This window comes from Anarrhichthys ocellatus, unplaced genomic scaffold (genome assembly GCF_004355925.1).
Source record: "Anarrhichthys ocellatus isolate YVR2014 unplaced genomic scaffold, GSC_Weel_1.0 scaffold114, whole genome shotgun sequence".
NCBI lineage: Eukaryota > Metazoa > Chordata > Actinopteri > Perciformes > Anarhichadidae > Anarrhichthys > Anarrhichthys ocellatus.
In genome coordinates, this window is record NW_022280144.1 from 554,117 (window position 1) to 560,750 (window position 6,634).

Sequence of the window (6,634 nt, forward strand, 5' to 3'; positions counted from 1 at the left end):
ACACACACACACACTGTTAAACTCAACCAGCCCCATGCGCAATCACACACCAAATGAGGCAGAGGATGCCTTTGCTATTCAAATGTTCCCATGTGTCGCGCATATTTTCATATTTTCTGCAAGCCCAAAATCCTTCAACGAAAACTGAAATGCATCTGGGTGCACCTCTCGTCGCACAAACATTAGTTTCCTTACATAGCAGTGGCGCCGGATGTTAATTTGTTGGATGATAATGTGTGTGTGTGTGTGTGTGTGTGCATGAGTCTAGCTGCCTTCGTCAGACAGCCATCTGTCCCGTGGGAGTTGCTCAGCTGCACGCGATTGGCCGACTGCGCTTCAAGCGAGGTGAGGGGGGTCACCTCTTTATTTGGGGAGGGAAAGGTCGCGTGATGCTGGCTGCTCCTCCAAACATATGGGTGCACAGGGGGAACATGGATGGGGGTGGGGCAACTCCAGAGGCCATCACTGCCGTCATATACAAAGGGCGCTCCTGCGCTGACGCAGCACAAAGTAAAACCCCCACCGACAATTCCATGTCAAATGAAAGCTGCCCCAGCAGTGTTTTCCAGTTTGAAACCCACGATCAACCGGCCCTGCTGTTCATCCACAAACACTTCGATGTCCTTTTAATGATGACATCTCTGGGGCTGACAGTGCTGATGGCAGATTAAGAAAAAACACAGCAAGGCGATAGGATGACCGGCACTTTCTGAAGCAAAGCATGTCCTGTATCAGATGTGATGCTTCTCAAGCATCACCACAGTCAGACGCTGTATCTTTTCAAAACGCATCACAGACCATGGGGAAAAAATGTCACTTTGGACACCGTGATAATGTGCAATACAGGTCTCCGTGTCAAGACAAACACATAGCATAACTGCTCTCAGATAAGACGCGGATGTTTATCATGTGAGCGATTCACGGGGAGGAACCGCCCCATCCAGATCCTCGCTGTCAACTCAACAACAGTTGGGGCTTGCAGGTGAGAAGACACCGATGTCTTGGTTAGGGTTTAACTTCTAACCTTGTACTCAGTAGCACTTCAGTGACAGTACTGTAATGTGTAGATGGTGTAGTGATAGACCGTCCCTGCTGTTTAAACTGCACTTAACAAGATCATTTTTCGATTTTTCAACCTTTTCACCTGCAAATCGCTCTCTGGTAAACTTCACAGTTTAGCTTCACTGGTAAAGTCTAGCTTGAAGCTTTCTGCCACTTGGCAGACACTAAAATGCTAATTCAGTGTGATGCTGGCCCTACATCTGAGCCCCGCTGATACATCCCCGGTACAGGAGCCTCAGGGCAGGTAAGGAGGCGAAAGGTTGGAGGATGGTGCTTGGGGATGTGTAGTTAAGACAATAACTGGGCTTACAGTGCCATGTGTGTCGATGAATATTTCAAAGTAACTCTCATTAAATAAACATGCAGAACCTCACCGCCTGCAGGAACCCTACCATCAATATTGAATGCCCACCAAAAACTTGACACAGTGTCGTTCACAAGCCAACGGTCAGCTCAGACAGCGGATTGCAGCATCTGAGTGAGAGCATCTTTTCCATGCAACAGCTGGAGGAGGTTACCGGGTTCTGTCTTCCGTGCCGTTTCTCACCATCACTCCAGTTAGACACGCTCAAGGTCCTTCGGAGACTTAAGAATAGCCACTGCAAGCTGAGTGTGCTTGTTAGTTTGCCGCTTTATCAGGAGGCTATGAATATTGTGAGAGGGGGTTTCACTGAGTGGGAGGAAGTACACTTCATTTCCACGCATGCTCTTGGCTCCTCAAACGCATTTGCTCTGAGCTTTGCAGGCTTGCCTGTCCCAGACAGCTTGCATGCATGGTTTTCTACAACGGCTACATGGATTACTTGGAACCTTTTTCCCCCCCTCTGTCTTCTTTGAATGGACAGGCTGGTAGGTGGGAGGTAGCCCAATGGCCCAAGAGAGCCTGGTTTTCCCTGCCCCTGGTCTCCTCCTCTGCACAGAGACCGGGCAGCCAGTCCTTCATGAAGTACTTGGCCGGTCGCTCCATCCATGTGTCACATGAAGACGCTGCTGATGGATGTGGAAGCCAGTGGACCAAGGATGGGAGCGCAGCAGGGGGGGGGCAGACAATGGCTTGAACTTCTCCTTTTCTTGTTCTCCTCAGTCACTGTCTCCTCCTGAATGAGACTTCTGCTATTCACCACAGATAGCTGTAATGTTGAGGCTTTTGAACTCAAGCTGACTTTATCCTCTGAAATACAGCATGACAGATTTTTACACGTTTGATATTAGAATCGGGGGATCACACTGGGGGCTAGGTACTGTTTGAAAAATGTTGCGAATAATGCCAATGTAATAGCTGAGGCTTGGTACCGACATTATTGATTCCTTTCTTTTAGAAATAGAAACATTGTTCTAGAAAAACTGTCAAAGGTAGCAAAAATGACAAAATATTGTCGAAACACAAGCAGCTGAACTAGACGTTTGTCTAAAAAGTCTCAAACCTGGAACATTTATAATATAATTAGGAAGCAAAGACTAAGCAAACAAAATAACTAATCGTATGTTCAATTCAATGCCAATTGTTGGTGGTTGACAGTTGTCTATACCCCATGCTGCAGGTACATTTTGGTCAGTCACAAAGGTTCAACACCAAGCCCTAATTAGACGGGTCCTATTAGAAAGCCATGAAGCTCTTTGCTTGGTTTAGAAAGTCTTGCCTCATTGATGTTTGAATGCTAAGCTAAAGCTAAGCTGCAGCTAAACTAAGCTAAGCTGTATGAATGCACGCTTACTTTTCTGGAAAATAATTTTGTTTATTGTTGTTTTTCTTAAAGCAATATCGTCAGTAGGGGAATTCAATATCTCCCAACCCTATTGTAACCCTGCTCCTGGTGCTGGCTGGCGTGTCAATGATGTCATACACAGCAGGGAAATAACAAAAAATGGAAAGGCCAGTGCAATGGAAAGGAGTCTATTGCGTATTTTGAGCAGGTTTTCCCCGTGTTTAAAAAACCTGCATATATGCGCTAGTTTGGGAGGGAAAGGGGTATTACTCATGCGTGCTGTAGTGCTCTCCTGTCTATGGCTGTGGTGGCACATCAGAATCATCGCTCAGACCTTTCACTTCTCCACACAATTGTTCCTCAAAGTTTTTGTCGAGGAGCCCCAGAGCAAAGTCCATCTTCACTGAGCGTTTCAGCCAAACAAGTGTAGTTTTAGCACTTTCCTGCATATGGGAAGTAAAAGTCTTTGGAACAGCCCCTGCATATGTGGAAAGTAATTAACAAAAGTTTCAGCACACAAACTTAACGACAAATTGGCATTTGCATAGCATTCAGGCCAAGAGCAATTACAGTCCAAGTCCTAAAAAGGGTGTTTTTCTTTTTTCTCAGAATGCCAGCCAGTGATCTCCACTGAGGAGACACTGTGTGTTGGTCTGTCAGTCCGCTTCAATTGAGCTCGACAAGTGATGGAATTTTCAATCCCACTTGACGTAAAGACTCTTGAATGTCAATTTGCCATTGATCTCTCTGAGCCTCAGTCATGCCTCACAGTATGGACTGTCCTCCATCAGAAACACAGACTGGCATCCTGACCAGGCAACAGAACTCATTACACGGGCCTGATTTAATTGGTGGCTTCCTCCTTTTCAAAGCACAGAGGGCAAATTCTAAATCAGGCAAAACAGAGAACCACCAAAAAGAAAATCCAGCATTGAATCTCTTAAAAACACATGCGCACGCAATCAGGACAAAATTGCAGCAGACTTTTTCAACCGTCGCATTTTGCCAAACACCCATGAAGAGAGAATGGAAATATTCCCCCAGCAGCCATTGAAATGCACAGCTACCAGCTGTTGTCCTGTCCACCGCGTGGACATGGCTGGCTGTCAGCAGGCTGAGCCAACACTGCGCCTTGCATATCAAACAGGACATGGGCCTATATCCCCTTGGGGAGTTCACTTCCTCTGGGCCCCCACCACCACCACTGCTCCACCTCCCTCCTGAAACAAGCGGCCCCTTCAGCTGGAGGCCAGATATCCCAAGCAGCAGTGGGGGCTTCTCGGGGGTGGGGGTGGGGGTGGGGGTGGTGGGTTAGGTAAGTAAAAGGGGAAGTTTTAGCTCCAGTGCATTAGAGAATGGAAGACAGATATTGAAGGGCAATGCTTTAGAGCCAAATATAAAACCACACAAATGAATAACTTTTTGCCATGTTCAGGGCTCAATAGTTCCGTGCAACAGAACACTAGTCTGCTTCAGTTTCAGCTTTTACTGCAATGAACCACAGGTTAAAGCATGGAAACAGCCTGCAGGGTACAGTAACATAATGGAGCGTAAGCACGAATTGTTCTGGCTGATTCTTAATACACCTCAAATCACTTCCCACCACTTCAGAATCACAACGTATCCTTGGATTAAGATTAACAATCTGGATTCCCCTGAATGTTTTCAGCAGACATGTTTTATTCCAGCCAAGTAAAGAGTGTTTCCACACCAGTTAAACCTCCTCACCCCTCTGAAGGAGTGGCAGGTCATGAATGTATTTATAGTCCTCCAATGAATGAGCCTTCACCTGTGAACAACATGCTGTGCCCAATTCCATGACTTCAACAAAGAAAATACACTTCCCTCTTTCCAAAAGTGACGGAGCTGTTGAAACTGAACAGGATCTGCACCAAAAGGTTGGACATAAACTGGCTGCGTTTGAAGAGAGCATGAGCTCCCCCATTCTCATCTTCATATCTGCCTTAAACAGACGGATCGTGTAGAAATCACATCATCTTGAGGGCGAATTATAAAGTTAGCAACACACTAAATCTGCAGCCGCAACCCTTATCTAAACATCCTGATGCGGAAAGCCACTGATTATGTGTGCCACCCACATGTGGACCAGCCAGAAACCAAAAGACTTGCAGCCAAGGGCTGGCAGGAGCAGCTGGGAGAAGTGTTCCACACCCAGCACATCAACTCATTCACATAAACAATTCAATAGTCCGCTGCATTGGCTTGCTGCTGTTTACACTCAGCGCTGTCGCTCACATCCTCTCAGATAAGAACAGAGAGTGAACTTGTACTGCTAATTCGCACTCCTTCCACAAAATGCAGGCATGCTGCAAAAAGCGAAAAGTGTCTTTTGCTCAACGCTCTGTGATTCAGTGCGTCTCAGAAGGAAGCTCTCAGAAGAGCATCTGCAAGCAGGGAAGTGTGACAATATCACTTCCTGTGTCTGTCTGTATGCGAGACTGCTGCGAGCCCTTTTCAAACACCCTCATTAATATTCACAGAGCTGCCCGGTTACTCCGCTGACGGCACACAGATGATGGCATTTTCTCGTGTGCTGAACGGTAGAAGGCGGCACGACACAGTCCAGCACTCTGCCTCACATCCTCCAAGAACCTTTTCAAAGTGCCTCGGCTGTGCTGAAATGTGCTGACAAAAGGGAGCTCTGTTGCCATAAGTTAAGCAATATTCCTCAACTCCCACCCAGCATGTATTCCCTCATTAGTGCTTCTTGAAACAAGGTACTTGTGGGGGAAAAAAGGAGGAGTCAAATTAAAAAGCTGGGTAGAGGCTCAAATGAGCCTTGGGCTTAACACTTGGGTGCCCCGTCGGCACTTATAAAAATAGAAGAGGCCCCTGGAAGTGGGGGTGCTTGAGGTGTGCCCACTTGAGTCTGAATGGAAGTGTGTGCCAAGAGTGGGTATTCACCATGCATGGCAGGACTTCGGCACTCTTCGGGACTTCAATGGTCTCCCCGATTTCTCTTTCTTTGGTAGATTCCACTGAGAGAAGCCTCAGTGAAGAACTGTATGGGAGCTCCTTGTAAACACTTTTGCTTCTGCTTTCTGCGCCTCATCAACATGTCCGCTGCACAGAGGTCCACTCTGGTTTCAGTTGGACTGGAGTGGAAAGTAGGAAAGTGGGGGAGGATGAGTGCGTGGGTGCGTGTATGTCAGAGGTGGGTGGCTGGCCTCGGGTAGGTGGATGTTTGGGGGGGGGGATCCGATGTTTGCTGAATGCTCTCCTTTGTTGCGATCATATTATGTTTCCACCACAATACTTCTAAACCCTGCTCCATCAACTCCATTCATGTGTAACAGCTCATGCAAATGGCTGCACTGGCCTTTTTTTCTAGGGGAGGGGTGTGAGGGGGGGTCCTTTTATCAGTCTACCACCCAACTACTCTCTCTGCAACCTCCTGCCTGGTCTGCACGCCAAAACACAGATTATAATCCTCTAATACAGTCTGACAAAGATGGAGGAAGCATGGAGAACCAGACTCATCTGTCTAAAAGTACTTCACTTGGTCGTAAGTCTTGTATCTGATCACAGAAACCGCAGGAAACATACAGAGCCAACACCTGGCTGCATGGATGCTCCGATTCTCATTATTCTAACGTGCTACAACTGTGTTACGCAAGAAGAGAATGTGGACACAACCACTGATAGCAGCGCTGATTAAACCCACAGGAAGCCAGGCACATGACAGACAGACGAACGGTACATTTAATGTGACACATGAGGCTTCACACACACGCGCAATGAAAGAACAAGCAGAAATGTAGACTAAGGAAGAGATACCCCTTCCTCAGGGTGTGTGTCTGTGTGTGTGTGTGTGTGTGTGTGTGTGTGTGTGTGTGTGTGTGTGT

General features: G+C 47.1%; 1 protein-coding gene across 1 annotated transcript in view; it reads right to left on the reverse strand.

Moving 5' to 3' along the window:
- The window catches only part of skia (v-ski avian sarcoma viral oncogene homolog a), a 73,010-nt gene that overhangs the window by 64,212 nt on the left and 2,164 nt on the right, over positions 1-6,634 (reverse strand). The gene's annotated exons all lie outside the window — the stretch shown is intronic.